This window comes from Diceros bicornis, chromosome 3 (genome assembly GCF_020826845.1).
Source record: "Diceros bicornis minor isolate mBicDic1 chromosome 3, mDicBic1.mat.cur, whole genome shotgun sequence".
Classification (NCBI taxonomy): Eukaryota; Metazoa; Chordata; class Mammalia; order Perissodactyla; family Rhinocerotidae; genus Diceros; species Diceros bicornis.
In genome coordinates this window covers 54,379,008-54,395,555 of record NC_080742.1, presented here as the reverse complement: position 1 = coordinate 54,395,555, position 16,548 = coordinate 54,379,008, and the positions used below count along the sequence as shown (strand labels likewise).

The window sequence follows — 16,548 nt, the reverse complement described above, 5'->3', positions numbered from 1 at the left end:
TTATTGTTCTTGCCATCAGTTGATTCCAACTCCTTGCAACCCTCTGTACAGCAGAGCGGAACTCTGCCCAGCCTTTTTGCACCATCCTGTCACCTTCCAGCACTATATCAGACAATGCTCTGCTGCTATTCGTAGGGTTTTTATGGCCAATTTGGGAAGTAGGTGACCAGGTTCTTCTTCCTAGTCTGTCTTAGTCTAGAAGCTCTGCTGAAACCTGTCCACCATGGGTGACCCTGCTGGTATTTGAAATACCAGGGGCACAGCTTTCAGTGGCACAGCAACATGGAGCCGCCACAGCATGACAACCGACAGACGGGTGGTATGGTTCCCTGACTGGGAAACAAAGCTGGGCCACAACAGTGAGAGCTGAATGCTGAGTCTTAACAACTAGACTACAGGTAGAGGAGGTAGAGAGTTGTATTTAGTCCATGTTTACTTTTTAAGGCTAGCAGATTACCCTTCCTGGTTCTTTAATGAATAAAGTTTATAACTAGTGTATTATACTACAGTAACACTGTATCGTAAGACAAATTGTTAAGCCAATCAAAAATTTCCCATTTCTGCCTCATCAAAAAATGAGGCAGACCTACTGCAGCTACTATTGAATAGAGATCTATCCTGGGTCAAAAAATTGATGATTTTAAAATTCTACCTTTTTTTTTTCTTTTTGATGAGGAAGATTAGCCCTGAGCTAACATCCATTGCCAATCCTCCTCTTTTTGCTGAGGAAGATTGGCCCTGGGCTAACATCTGTGCCCATCTTCCTCTACTTTATAGATGAGACTCCTGCCACAGCGTGGCTTGATAAGCGGTGTGGAGGTCCACGCCTGGGATCTGAACCTGAGAACCCTGGGCCACTGAAGCCGAGCTCGAGAACTTAACCACTACTCCATCAGAAATTTTATCTTAAATTGACTTTTATCTTTAATACTTTAAAAAAGTGCCCCAATCTCCATTTACTAAGAATAGTCCTTTATAGTCCACAAAGTGATCTCAAATGCATCATCTTTGATTCTCATTGCTCTGAAGCCTCTGAAAAAAGCTGTTGGATCTTAATGTACCTATTTTATAGATGAGGAAATTGTCATTCAAAGAGATTGATTGTTGTGCCCAAGGTCAACAGCTAACTTGTAGAACCAGATTTCAGTCCCTAAGTTCAGTATCTTGCTACTGCCCTCTACTATTGAAAAAGTGAAAATTTTCTTTGAATTCATTGGGCCTAATTCTTTCTTCAATTTGCTCTCCTAGCAGTCAACTCTGCTTTTTTGTCTTTGGGTCCTTATCCTTTGAAGATGGTTTACTGGCTGTTTCTGGTGCTTTGGAATTCTTTCCATGATCCAAATGGCTCTAGTTTCATTGGATAATCTTGGGGTTAGCACTGAATTGCCTGAAAAACCCTGTGCGGTGAGAGATTCCAGGTGTATGTCTTAGTCCTTTCATTCCTGTTTACCTCTGAGTTTTTTGTTTTATAAAAAACTTATGAACAATTATTAAATCTTTTATAGACTATATTCACCAGTTATATATTGACATTTTCCTCACTAAAACATAAAGTTCTTGGGAAGAATGTGTACAACACCTTTCTCTGATGAAATCAGCTATATCTAGAAAACTAAGTCATCACTGCCATTTTCCTTAACCTGGAGGAGTTATAAACCACCTTACAGAAAGCCTTATGCTGTATTATGGGGGAAAGAAAGTGGCTTGTCATATGGTGTCACTTTGTATAAGTATTACTGATGATGCTATCAATGGTAAGCAAGAAAAGTAAAAAGAATTTTGATTATTCAGGCAGTGTATTTCTTTATCTTGCATGAATTTGTATCAATTGCCATCTAAATATTTAGACACAAGTATAAAATGAGAACATATACATAGGTTAGGATTGTTTTTAAGTTATCTGCCTTTTTGGTTTAGCTGCACATATGCACATTTCCATTCCTTGGAATAATCAGACATAAACTGTGACCTCTCTTGTTTATAATTTGACTCTTTAATACTGCTAGATGTGTCATATTTAAATTTATATGACTAGGTTGTGATATTCTTTTCAAATAAAGAATTTGTTCCCAATATTTATTTGGGAAATAATTGGCTGTGAAAAATTCTTCAGGTACCAATTTCCTCAGTAGCTTTATTGATTTTCTTATCTGTTATTTTAGGTTTTATGTCAAAATGAAGTGAGGAAGATGGACAGGTAGTGGGAAGAGAGTGGTATAGTGACACTTTGAATGTGCCTCTGATTACTCTGTTTAGATATATTTGTAAGGCAAGCTGTGGTTTGGTTTAAATTGTTTTGAAATAAGCATTACACCTTGAGCCTTGAGGGCAATAGTTAAAAGTGAATTTTTGGTACTGGAGAAAGCATCTGTGTGTTGTTTTTGTTTTGTTTTGGTGGTTATCGTTGTTTTGGTTTGGGATTTTATTGTGTGTCACAAGTGGACATGATTAATGCCTACTGAGTAAATTAGTGCTATAAAACACCTTATGTAATTAAATGAAATGCTGGGTTGCCATAAAAATAACAAGAAACAATGATTTCTAATTCAGATGGGTGATTAGATATTTGAATCTTTCCTTGTGGAAATGAATTTGCACTTCTCTTATTCATGATATAGGATATTGCTTACATCTACATTCCTATATAGATGTCCGCATACTATCTCTCCCCGCTGAAATGTCAAACATGATTATAAATTCATATGCCCATTTGAAAGCATTAAAATTATAGTACTCCTATCTCTTAATATATGTAGCAATCTTTTTAGCAGGATTTGCATATTGCCTTTAGTACAATGAAATCCACACATTCTTACATATGAGTTTGGAGTCTTTATTTGAAGGTAAATTCTTTTCTCTCCTTAAAATATTATTTTGCTTCAGCTTTGCCTCTGCTACCTCCAGCTCCTTGCTCCAGGCTGACAGCAGAAAGAAACTTGCGAACTCATTGGTTTCATAGCTCAGTCCTCAAATACAATGAGAGGCATGCTTTGGTTCCTAAAGGTTACAGAAATGTAGCAATGATTCAAATTTAGGGCACATCAGAATCACACAGGATATGTGTTAAAAGTACAGATTCCTGAACCGTTTCCCTAGAGATTCTGTTGAATTCTTGGGTTGGGCCCATGAATCTGCATTTTAACTCACTTGCTAGATGAGACTGATGCAGGTGGTCCAGGAACCTTAATTTGAGAGAAAACGTCACTAATTCTCTGCCCTTGAATATACAATCTCCTAAATTTTTCTCTTCTATGAATATTCGTTTTTGCCTTCTGGAAAGCATTGGGCATTGGGGCAACTAATTCTGCCTAAAAATGAATATTACAGTCAAAATGATAAATTGGGTGAAGATACCATTTTTCTCAGGGTTAGAAATTTTTTTGACTCTGAATTCTTATAGCAAAAAGTTAGATGGTCAGTAAATATGCTTTTGTGAACATCTTCCTGACCAGAAGAGAGAAAAGAGCCCCAGAGTTTCCCAAAATTATTCTTCTAAATATTTTTTCAGAATTATCTACAACCCACCCATTTTGAAGGATATACAGCCAAGAGATTTAGGAAGAAATAAAACTATTCTCTTAAAAAATATATAGATATAGGCATGTGTATGTCTGTGTGAATGTCTCTGTGTGTGTGTGTGTGTGTATATATAGTTTTGTACTGAGATAGTCATTGAAATGCTCTCTCTGGTACACGATTTGTCCTCTCTGAAAACTTGTCTTTACCATGCAGTTAAACTTCTCTTTTGTCCATGTGGAGCCTATCATTCTGTACTTTGCCCACATTTCTGTGTTTCACTTATAATTTAGGTAAAATTTCCCAGTAGTTCTCCATGTAGAACCAACAATAATCTTTTTTTTCCTTTACAGCTTAAAGTTTACCAAAGGGATTAAGTGGCTTATTTTGATATACTTAGATTATTGTTAAGGAAAAGAATAAAAACCGTTGGAAGATTCCAGGAGATCTGCAACACGTAGCGCACAGTCTGTGGATTCTTTTGTTTACCAGTTCTTTATGTTCCTGTACTACTAATAAAGCCTCTGGCATAAAATGGATGAATTGAGTGAAAATGAGTCAGCCAATAATTTACGAAGCCAATCTAAGTGCTTGTGAGCTAGGCTAACATCAATTTTGTTTTATGATCTAAAAACAAATGACATGAGATGTTTGCTGAGGTTTTATTCTAAAAATCCAGAGTAAAGTGAAAGGTGTCCCCTTGGTAGCTAGTAACAGCTAAATTATATCCCACTGGGGGATTTCTGGGAATTTACAAGTCATTTCATTAATTTAAAATTTGATACTGCAGTAGGATAAAGATAATTTCCTTTCTGGTAAAGAGTTGCAGTAAAAACAATCTCATGTACAATGTAAATTGAGGTATTGAAGGACAGTTCATTCCTATAAAGAATGAAGTAAAGGTAGGAAGACCCTTTGGGACTTAGTTTCAATTTCTTATAGCATTTTCTCATTCATTTGTTGGACTTACTCTGCCAGAGTGCATTTTATGTTAACATAACTCTGAATCTAATTTTTACCTCTGGTTAGCAGACTAGGATGTTATAACATTCAACCACATATTGGTGGTTCTTACCCATTGTGATCATATCTCCTGGAATTGTTGTGCAGCTGTTTTGTGCAGAATACATTCTGTTTGAGACATTCTAGATTTTTTTAAGTGGTTCTTAAGATAGTAGCTAAATTTAATTAAATGGGTAATTATACTTGTATTGAATAACCAAGGAGAGGAGTAGTACAAATACAGAAGATTTGCCTTAAAATAAGAGACAGCATTTTACTTGCAGGAAAATAGGGAAGAACTTAAAAGGACCTTACAATGAAATCCCCATTTGAATTGCCAAATTTTCCCACAGCATAACCTGTTCTCTCCCGCTGTCTTAGTACCAACGGTTCCTTGACACTGTTCACTTAAGTTTTTCCTTGCATTATTTTGGCTAAATTTTAGAAGGTATACAATCTTCTACAAAGTGTGATGTATTTTTTTTTCTTGCAACATGTAGCAGTATCCAAGGTTTTCTGTTTTGTATCATAATCTTTAAAGAAAATTAAGCAGCTTCCTAAAGTTAATTGATTCTTACATTGAGACTGAATAGTAAATCAACTCTCCTCCGTAGATTTTTTTTCCTAACATTTTACTGCTATGACAGTAATTCTTCAAAACTGTTGACTGTTTATCATTCACCTATCTCCTCTGAGCTGGGCAATGTTCAATGATTTTCTAATATTTCTTTTTTTGAGGTAGGGTATTTCATTTATTTTTATGAAATTAATATGTAGTACAGTGATTTTTTTTTACAGTTCAATAAATTTTATTATATTCATAGAGTTGTGTAACCATGACCACAATCAATTTTAGAACATTTTTATCATCTCAAAAGGAAACTCCCATACCCATTAGCAGTCACCCCCAACTTGTCCCCAATTTTTCAGCAACCACCAATCTACTTTCTCTCTTTACATGCCTATTCTAGAAATTTTCTAATAATTCTTAAAGCCTAATCTTTATATTCAGGGTAAAGAAAAACAGATTATCTGAAAAATTCATGACAGTAAAATAATTTTGCTTTTAATTTTTGTTACCAAAAATACGATAGGTGCTTTTTGAAATTCAAAGTGAACCAGACACAGATTCCAGCTCTAAGGAATAAATTGTTCTATATATGCGAAAAATCAAATCCTTAGCACATGTAAGAGCTAGACGCAATGGTGTAAGAGATATAATAAGAATAGTAAAAACCTAGGGCTTGGTTTATGATTAAGGGTAGAAAGTCAACGTAAAGCAGAGTAAAGAGTAATCAGGAATTTAAAGACTAAAATATCTCCATATATCTAGATTATCTCCAATTCTCTAAAAGTTAGGTAATTAATCCAACAGGAAACAAAATAATACCAGTTTTCTGGTCTTTCCTGGAAAACAGAAGAGCACCCAAACCAAAATACTCTTGGCCTGGAGTCAGAAATTTCATACCTTCTCTCAACAGGTAGAATCATTGTTTAATCACTTGTAGCATAAAGGAAGTCTTCCTTTAATTGAACCCAAAATTCCTACAGCAATTTAGACAGACTTTCTTTAGTTCTCTGAAGAATTGGAAAATAACTAATAGTAACTTCTGTTTAAAGTCGTGTATTATCTCAAGTGAGCAGTGGTGTTAAAATCACAGACATAAGAGGCTCAGCCTTTACAATTCTAGATAAGCTTTCATCCATTAAAAGGTGGCCTCAAGCATCACTAGAATTTTAAAAACAAGCCACATTTTAAAAATGTACATAGCATGAGATGAACTTTTTCCACACACGTAAACTAGGGAAATATATCAGCAAGAAAGGATTAGGTTGAAACTCCTGAGTCTGATTATAGAATCCTCTAGTCTTCTTTTTGATGATCACAAGAAGAAATTTCAGCAATTCCCTTTAAATTATCTGTATAGTTGGCTAAACCCATGAATGACTCCTAGAAGTGCAGCAATGAATGTGAAGCATACATAACAATTTGTTTTTAAAACCAGGTCCAGAACATTTGTGAACTGTTATTGTATTTAAAATGAAATAGGAGCCATTCATTGAAATGATATATTTGAATAATTGAACTTATAAACCCATCACCTAATTATAATGAATAAGATTTTACACCTTTTGCCAAAGTACAATTTATGGTTTTCTAAATTACGTATCCAAAGGGCTTAATGGATCATTTAAATTCTAAAAATATTCAAAAATAGATTTTAATACTTATAATCTATCTGTGTTTTCTATACGCAATACAGGTAGTAATTCTGTAAATTGATTTAAATGCATTCTAAAAGTTTGTTTCTATGGTAACCAAATTCAGAAAACTAACCTTCTAAACATGGTTGTCATAGGATTAAGGCAGGTGGCTGACTAATCTTAACTAGTGCTTTTCTTTCTCATTTTTCCATGGTTTTTCTGTCAGCTCGTTTCTCTGGTTCTCCTAAGATTACGTACAAGGCAACTACACAGGCTTTCTTACCCATATATAAGTGTCTCATTCACATAATATTGTCTGTCGTTCATCCCCGTGAGATTTGCCCAATGACACATCTTTTTCCTCCTGTTACAATTATACACTAAAAGAAGCACTAAGTGGAAATACCTTTGTATGCAATGTGTTAAAGGCATTTCTTGATTACACATGTACTTCAGCTCCTCAAAAATCATTGAATAGGGTTCTTTAGACAATAACACGTTAGAAGAAAAGGCAAAATTGTCATCAATATTTTTAAAAAAATAGTCTAGGTTTGGGTAACCTTCATTTATGATCATCTTTAAACTTGTTTATATTTCACAATATACTAGATCAATGTATTTATCTATGTATAACTCTTATATTACCCTGACAGCAACATATAATATATGCACATATTACCTCTATGCCTAATTAATTTCCTTGCTTGCCTTGGACTTCTTGAGAGGAGGAGCTATCATATGCCTTTTTCATCTTTGCAGCAATAGTGCAATTCCTGGTACAGGTGTTCAATAAATGTTTCTTGTTAAATTAGTATATTGAAGAAGTGCTATAAGTAAACTATGCATTTGTAGTTCTTAAAATAATGGGTCTAGTTGATTCTGTATCATGACATTTGGTTCCTTAGAGGCATTAAGATTAGTGTTCTCAGCCTTCCACATCTGCCCATGAAGGAAAACTTGCTATGGGACTTGCTGTCCTCTTGTGAACAACTAGAAAACTGGGCAAAATATATGAAATAACTGTTGTCAGACACTGGACAACAAGCAGAGTAGGAATGTGATTCTTCAGAGAGGAAACAAGTGAGATGAGACCACAATTATCCCAGCTTTCTGCTGGGAGGCAATTCCTGAACCATACATGGCAAAGAGAAGAGAAACAAAACAGAGCCCAGTCTACTTGTGGGGTTGAGGAAACAGAGATCAGAATTCAAGGAGGCCAGGGCTGCTCCGTGGCGCAAGCGGTTAAGTGCGCGCGCTCCGCTGCTGCGGCGGCCCAGGTTCGCTGGTTCGGATCCCGGGCATGCACCGACGCACTGCTTCTTAAGCCATGCTGTGGTGGCATCCCATATAAAGTAGAGGAAGATGGGCATGGATGTTAGCCCAGGGCCAGTCTTGCTCAGCGAAAAAGAGGAGGATTGGCATCGGATGTTAGCTCAGGGCTGGTCTTCCTCACAAAAAAAAAAAAAAAAAAAAAAGAATTCAGGGAGGTCACAGATATAGAGTTTGTGAGCCAGAGCTCTGGAGAAGAGAAAACTAAATGGGAAAGAGCTTCAGAAATTTGCATAAAGGTTCCCTTGAGTCGTTGACTGAATACCATTCTGTGCATGCATATGGTGAATCTCCACAAGTTGTTGGGTAAAGAACAACTCCTCAGCAAAGAACAACTATCGAGGAGCTGTACACCAAAAAATTCCCAGAGCTCACACAAAACTGGGAACTGTTCAAGTTCCTACCAGCCGGAATTACCTTATTGATTACATGGAACGTTCATTGGAGCCCATAGGTGAGTCATACCTTAGCAGAAAGGCTAAAGTAGCCATCGAGTTAAAGCTATCCTAGGGCTGTGCTAAAGAGTTTACAAACAAGCCTCAAGTGAGTCAAGCTGATTCTTAAGTAACTGACTGCCAGAACGAGGTCCAACCACCTTTAAAGGAATACAAAAAAATCCTTCACTCAACAGCAGAAAATTCACAACGTCTGGCATCTGATGAGAAATTACAAGAGAGACAAAGAAGCAATCAATACAAATAGACAAAAATTGACAGAAATGATAGAATTAGCTTATAAGGACTTTAAAACAGCTATTAAAATATAAATATGATCAGAGATTTAAAGGAAAACATATAGGAGAGAAATGGATGACATAAAAAGAACCAAATAGAAATTCAAGAGATGAAAAATAAAATATCTGGTATAAAAATTTCACTGATAGTGGGGCTGGCCCTGTGGCACAAGTGGTTAAGCACGTGCGCTCTGCTTTGGTGGCCTGGGGTTTGCAGGTTGGATCCCGGGCACGCACTGAAGCACCGCTTGTCAAGCCATGCTGTGGTGGCATCCCATATAAAGTAGAGGACGATGGGCACAGATGTTAGCCCCGGACCAATCTTCCTCAGCAAAAAGAGGAGGATTGGCAACAAGTGTTAGCTCAGGGCTAATCTTCCTCACACAAAAAAAAATTCACTTGTAGTATTAACAGTCAATTAGATAACAGTAGATTAGAGACTACAGAAGAAAAGATAAGTAAACTTGAAGAAATACTAAGAGAAATTATTTAAAATGAAGCACAGAGTGAAAAAAGGCTGTGTGTGGAGGGGGAAGAACAGAACCTCAGTGATCTGCGGGGCAATATCAAGCAGTATAATACATGTATAATTGGAGTCCTTGAACTTGGGAGGAGCAGAGTACAATGGGTAAAATATTTGAAGAAATAATGGCCCAAAATTTTCTTAATTTGATGAAAACTATAAACCTACAGATCCAAGAAGCTCAATGAGCCCCAATGGAATAAACAAAGGAAAAAAAAAAAACAGACCAAGGTGCATCATAATCATATTGCTCAAAACCCATGTTAATGAGAAAACTCTTAAAAGTGGCCATAGGAAAAAAAATACTACGTAGAGATAAAGAAAATCAAACATAGACTTTTCTTCAGAAAATTTGCAAGTATTGTGACAATGTCTTATGACAATAGAATGGTACCTTTCAAGTGCCAAAAGAAAAGAAACTCTCAATCAAAACTTATGTATCCAACAAAAATGTTTCAAAAATGAATGTAAAGTAAGACTTTTTCAGACAAAACCTGAGGGAGTTCATTACCATCAAATCTGCACCTACAACAAATGACAGCAGTAGTCACAGTAAATAGTAAAGATGGGGCTGGAAACAGAAGTGTACTGTTGAAAGTGTTTTGCATTATACCTGAAATTATATTATTTGAAGGCAGACAATGATAAATTTAAGATGCATATACATTGTAAATCCTAGAGTAATCAAAAAATAAAACAAGCAGTATAACTAATAAATCAATAGTGGATATAAAATGGAATATTTAAAAAATACTCAATTCTTTGAAAGAAGGCAAGTAAAGAGCAAAAAGAGAGAAAAAGGGGCCGGCCCTGTGGCTTAGCGGTTAAGTGCGTGCACTCCACTATTGGCCGCCCGGGTTCGGATCCTGAGCACGCACCAACACACCGCTTGTCGGGCCATGCTGAGCCGGCGTCCCACATACAGCAACTAGAAGGATGTGCAACTATGACATACAACTATATACTGGGGCTTTGGGGAAAAAAGGAGGAGGATTGGCAATAGATGTTAGCTCAGAGCTGGTCTTCCTCAGCAAAAAGAGGAGGATTAGCATGGATGTTAGCTCAGGGCTGATCTTCCTCACAAAAAAACAAACAAACAAACAAAGAGAAAAAAAGAACAAAGAACAGATGGAACAAACAGAAGCAGCAAGATGTTACATTTAAAACCCTTCATATTGATACTTGCATTAAATATAAATGGTCTAAACCAGAGTTTCTCAATCTCAGGGCTATTGACATTTAGGGCCAGATAATTCTTGGTTGTGGGGGCGGCGCTTTGCATCATAGGATGTTTAATAGCATCCCTGGCCTCTGTCTACTAGATGCCAGTATAGACCTTCCCCACCTCTGTCATTGCAACAACCAAAAATGTCTCCAGACATTGCCAAATGTCCCCGTGGGGTAAAATTGCCCCTTTTTAACAGCCACTGATCCAAACGCTCCAATTAAAAGGCAGATAGTGTCTGATTGAATGAAAAGCAAAGTCCAATTATATTCTATCTGAAAAACGAAAAAACAAAAAGACCACTATAATACAAAGACAGAGACAGGTTAAAAGTAAAAGGACAGTTTCCTTGGTTGGACTAAACGCACAATGAGGCCCCTTATTGCTCCAAGAATCTATGACCACTGCTCTATTCTGTAGTATCTGCACTGATTCCCTCAGCCCTCTCCCACTATCCATTCACTTGTGTGGCAAACCACAAGCACAGGCATAACATTCAAAAGACACAGGAAAAAAGTCTCCTTCCCTCCCCTGCATTCAGTCACCCCATTCTCCTCCCTGGTGGCATCTACTTGTACAATTTCTTATGTATCCTTCCAAGATATATTCTATGCATTTGCAAATATGAGTACAGGCATTTTTTTTCTTTCCCACAAACAACACATTTGCACAATTTTCTGCACATGGTTCCCCACACACACTTAGTACAGGTTGGAAATCTTTCATATCAGTACATAGAGGTAGATCTTCATTTTTTTTTATTTTTATAGCTGGATAGCATTCCATTGTATTGATGTGCTGTCATTTATTTGAATAATCCTCTGTTGATGGACATTTGCTTCCAATCTTTGCTAGCACAACCAATGTAGCGATGGATGACCTTGTACTCATATCATTTCACACGTGTCAGTGTATCTGTAGGATAAATTCCAGAAGTGGAATCCTTGGGTCAAAGACTAAGTATATATTTGTTATTTTGGGAGATATGGCCAAATTGTCCTCCATGGAGGATATAAAACTTTTTGATTTTTGCTAATCTGACAGGTGGAAAATGCTACCTTGTATATTTAATTTGCATTTAAGGGAGCTTGAATATCTTTTCATGAGCCTGAGTGGTATTGCATTTGTTTTGCTGTGAACTATCCCTTCATATCCTTTGAGACGGTCTTTTCTTATTAATTTATAAAAAGGACATGACGGATGGTCATGTCCTGACCAATGACCTTGACACCAGCATCAACACACCTGTCACTTGTCTGTGGATTTACTAACCCAGGTATGGAATCTTGGCTTTGCTACCTGCTGTGCGATCTTGGGCAAATTACTTAATCTCTTTGGGCTTCAATGCCCAAGTATCTGGCATAGAGTCTGGCTTATCAACATGGCGCAGGACAGCACCTTTAAAACCAAGGAGTTGGCTTGGACATGTGAGTCAACAAACTACAGGACACGTTTCTCCGCGGGGAAATTTTGCTTAGACACGGAGGCCCGCACGTAGCAACCAAACCGCGGAGTCCAGGAGGAGCGCCCGGAGGAAGTGGGGGCCGGATCCTTAAAGACCCAGTTCTCCTTTTCGAGAACAACTACCGGGGCTGAGACCAAGAAATAAAAATCCAGCAAAGAGGGGAGCCACTTTCGGCAGCGAGATTCGCCTCTCGGCCGCTCCTCCTGCTCCCAGGCGCCCTCCCCTACCAGGCCGAGCGCGGCGCTGCGGGCCCGTCGCCCCAGACGCGGCGGGTGCGGCGCGCCCGGGGGCCCGGGGTGGGGAGAGGCGGGCGTGGGCCCCGCGGTCACGTGAGCCGGGCCAGCTGTTAGCGGAGGGCGGCGGGCGCGAGCGCCAGGAGTCTGGGGAGGGGGAAGCGCCGGACGGCCGCCTCCGCCACTGCAGCTGCAGCCCCCGATGTCGCCGCAGTGATCGCGACCGCAGCAGCACCCGCACCCGCACCCTCAGCGGCCGCAGCATCAGCACCGCAGAGCCGAGCCCGGAGGCCACCACCCCGCAGGTGAGCCCCGGCGGTCACGACTGGGAGCGCAGGGCGTCTGCAGCCGCTTCCCCGCGCGGGTTTCACCCGGATCCGCCATCGCTGTCCCCCGTGCCTCGTCGCCTCCTGCTGTCCCTCCGAACCCGCAGGTACCGCTACCTGGGGCCAAAACCCGCGGGTGCAGGCTCCGGCGGGTTACGGTCCCTGGGGGATCAGGGGAGAGGTGGCCTTGGCTCAGGGTTGGGGGTGACGGGCTCGTAGGCTGCGGGAGCGCAGGAGAGGGACGCCCCATCCCGGGGCACGGGCACTGCAGCCTGGTTGGAACCTCTCTCTGCTCTCCGCGCCCCAACCCCATCCATCTTCCCACCTCCCTTTAACTCGCATAACCTCTCAAGCTGCTTTTCCTGTGTTTCGGTTTCCTGATATCCCAGCTGCTGCCCCGCTGGGGTGTGTACCTTGTGCGCCCTCCACCCCCGACACCCCTCGGGCCGCTCCCGGGGTTCGGGGCTCGCTGGGGCGCAGCGCGGGTGGCGGAGCGGGCCTGGCACTTTCCCGGGAGGTAAGGCACCTGCCCCGCGGGTGGGCTCGCGCGAACATGGCTGCCTGGAGGGGCCTGCTGCCCTTGGCCCGGCTCTGCCCCAGCGTCCACCGGGTCCGCGATCGCCGAATCGTGTCCGGTGGACTGCCCTCCAGTTAAGGGCAAACGTACGGGCTGTAGCTCTGGTCTACGCGAGCAGCAGGACTTGACACAACTTCCCCCCAAGCCACACCCGGGGCGATTCTTGGGGTGGGGGAGTGTCAGGGCATGTTAACGCCATGGCGCCGGGGCACTTCTTGGTAAAAGGCACTCATGTATTTGAGATGATTATCCACTTCAGTTTGCCTTTGCGTCCTCGGTTCGCTTGTCTGTCGGGGCTCCGATTATTTGGCGACATCACTGGTGAGGTCTGAGACGAGTGTGGTCTGCAAAGCAGGAGGGACGCTTGAACTTTAGAGAATTGACAGGAACTCGGATTTAGGGGTTAAAAATGACCATTAAACCCAAGTGCATTTAAGGAAGCTGTCATTTGCTGTGACTCAAAACTGCCTTAGTAGGGTTCTGCTAATTAATAAGGTCTTTTTGGATTTGCTGTTTAATTCTGGCTTGCAAGTGTCTTGAATTACACTTGTGTCCAGCTTCCCGGTGGGGTGTGTGTGTGTGTGTGTGTGTGTGTGACTACTGGGTTCCAAGCCTGACCAGAAGATGCATCAGTTGCAAGGAAACCTATGTTAATTCAAAATGGCAGCGTGAAAAATCAGGCCAGGCTGAAGCAGCACCGACCACAGCTAACATCCGCTGCCCCCTGACTTAAGCCTTGGTGAGGCAATCTATGGGGAGGGAAGGCTCTCCTGGGTGTGGCTGCAGCCAGCCCTAAGGGGTAGGGAGTGATTCTTGCATCAGGCTCGATTACAGGGTGCTGCAGGGTCCTGGGGAGGTTAAGTGGGAAGTTTGGGTAGCTGTAATTATCTTCGGTAACTTATCAAAAGCTGATGCAAAGACCTAATTAAAACTCGCTGTGATTTTGGTCTGATTTTCTCCAGGCTCCCCTAAAATCGATTAATGTGGCTGTTGATGTCTCTTTCATACGTAACTTCTGTGTTTTGTACCTACAAGTGGCTCTTAAGAGACGAGTATCTAGTGTAAACATCATCCAAGAACAGTACATATAACAAATACCAGGTTCTTAGAGCAAGTTTCCTTACAAGCACTGATTTAGCACCATGAGCAAGCATCCAGGCACCAGAGAATGGTAAATTCTTGAAAGGTGACTCATTTTAGGATTTTTTTTTTAAACAGCCTTTCTTTCTCCTTTCACTGCTGTGCTGCCAGCCATCTTCTCATTTAGGGAGGAGGAGATGCATGAGGAGGTGTGTTTCAGGGATAATGGAATGGAGGAAGATTAGCACAAAGGTCAGGAATGGTGAGCCGGAAGCAGCCTGAGAGAGGTTGTCTGCTGTCAGCCCCCTTTTTACAGCCCAGGAGGCTGAATCCAGCAGGTTGAATGGACTGCATCCAAGGTCATATAGCTGGTTGGCATCTGGCAGTGAGGACCGAAATCCAGGTCTTATAACTCCCCATTTCAGGGTCCCACATGCCGCCTTTCAAAGCCTGGGGGAAAAGGGCAAACCTGTCATTATTAGGATGGACAAACACTTTAGAGCAGCTCGAAACCAAACTGTAACATGAATTTTAAAATCTATAGGTATTTAAAGTGACTACACCTTGGTTCCTGATTCAAGCCCATTTAACTTCTTAAGCTGTGTCCACCTCCTTCCCATTTCCCAGTGACTAGACTGCTTCTATATTTAAGCACCAAAAACATAATTTTAGTCAAAATCTTTGAGGTGAGAAGTGTATTTACTGGTTAAAAAATGAGTTGCTCCTGTTTGTGGAGAACCATTAGGTCAATTTCTTTTTAAAAGAAACCAATGTGGGACATATAATAGCTTTTGAATGTATCTAATTTTAAGTAAAAGTAAATATCAAGCCTATTTTAAAATAACTTTGAAGCAGCACTGAAGACAGAGGCTTTTTCTAGAATTTGAATTTGAATTCTCTGAGTCATATCAGTAATCTCAGATCTACTAAAGCAGAACTAGAAATTGTGTATGGGTTGGTGTTTGTGCAGAGGTGGTGAAGATATGGAAAATATTTCTTCCAGGCATTCTGTACCTTCAACCCAGTCATCTGCAGAAGGAGAAAGTGGGCAGGTTGCAGGGAACAAGGAGAATAGTTTGAGACGGTGAAGCAGATAGGAGCTAGATATGGGTAGATATGTCGAAGCAAAGACATGCAGACGCCACGTGTGCCATTTAAAAAAAATAACTTGCATTAGAGCATGAATGTGAACATTCATTCATTTAAATTCCCCTGCTATGCCAAAGATATTTAAAATCACAAGTTTTTAAAATAAACACATGCAATTTGTGTTTATTGGAGAACAATAAAAAATACAGATAAGCCAAAGTTATTATTATTATTATTGTTTTTGCTGGGAAAGATTTGCCCTGAGCTAACATCTGTTGCCAATCTTCCTCTCTTTTTTTTCCTTCCCAAAGCCCCAGTACATAGTTGTATGTTCTAGTTGTAGATCCTTTTAGTTCTTCTATGTGAGCCACTGCCGCAGCATGGCTACTGACAGATGAGTGGTGTGCTTCTACGCTTGGGAACCAAACCCAGGCCACCGAAGCGGAGTTCACCAGACTTTAACCACTAGGCCATCAGGGCTGGCTCCAAAGTTATTTTTTAAAAATCACCCATGATCCCTTTATCCAGCAATGATCAGTCATTATGATAGTTTGGGATCATTTTCATTGGCGTGAGAGCCTAGGTCTGTGCTATCCAATTCAGTAGCCACTAGCCAGCAGCCACATGTGGAGACTGAGCACTTGAAATATGGCGAGTCTGAATTGTGATATGTTGTGAGTATAAAAAACACACCAGATTTCAAATATTTATATAAAAAAAGAATTTAAAATGTCTCATTAATAATTTTTATATTGATTATATATTGAAGTAATATTTTGGATATATTGGATTTAAATAAAATATGTTATTAAAAATAGTTTCACCAGTTTCTCTTCATTTTTTTAGATGTGGCTACTAGAGAACATAACATTGCATATGTGGTTTGCATCTGTCTTCCATTATGTTTCTGTTGGACTGCGTTGGTCTAGATTATTAACAGAAAGTGGAGGTTGGTTGAGGTGTGTGATACCGTTCATAGAACTGGACATGTAAGGAGAGAGAAGCTTGAACAGAAACTGGAGGGGAGATAGGATGGATGGAGAAGGACTACAAGGAGGAGGTGCTCACGGACACTTTGTAGATGGAGAGAGTGAGTATGTGGTGGGCTGGGACTGCTGGGTTATAAGACTTTATGAAGCAGAAAAGGCAGAGTGTGTGGTGTTCCAGGATCTGGAGTCAGTGGAATGCGGGTTGGCAGGGGTTACGGTGGTGGGACAGTAACCAGAGTGGTGAAAGGATAGTGTG

The 16,548-nt window shown here is 40.4% G+C and overlaps 1 protein-coding gene across 2 annotated transcripts in view; it reads left to right on the top strand.

Moving 5' to 3' along the window:
* The first annotated feature begins 12,384 nt into the window (after positions 1-12,384).
* The window catches only part of SCRN1 (secernin 1), a 61,655-nt gene continuing 57,491 nt past the window's right edge, over positions 12,385-16,548 (top strand). The window contains exon 1 of one of the 2 annotated variants that reach the window (XM_058527630.1): positions 12,385-12,536. The gene's annotated coding sequence lies outside the window, so the exon portion shown is untranslated. The other variant, XM_058527636.1, reaches the window with a different exon arrangement.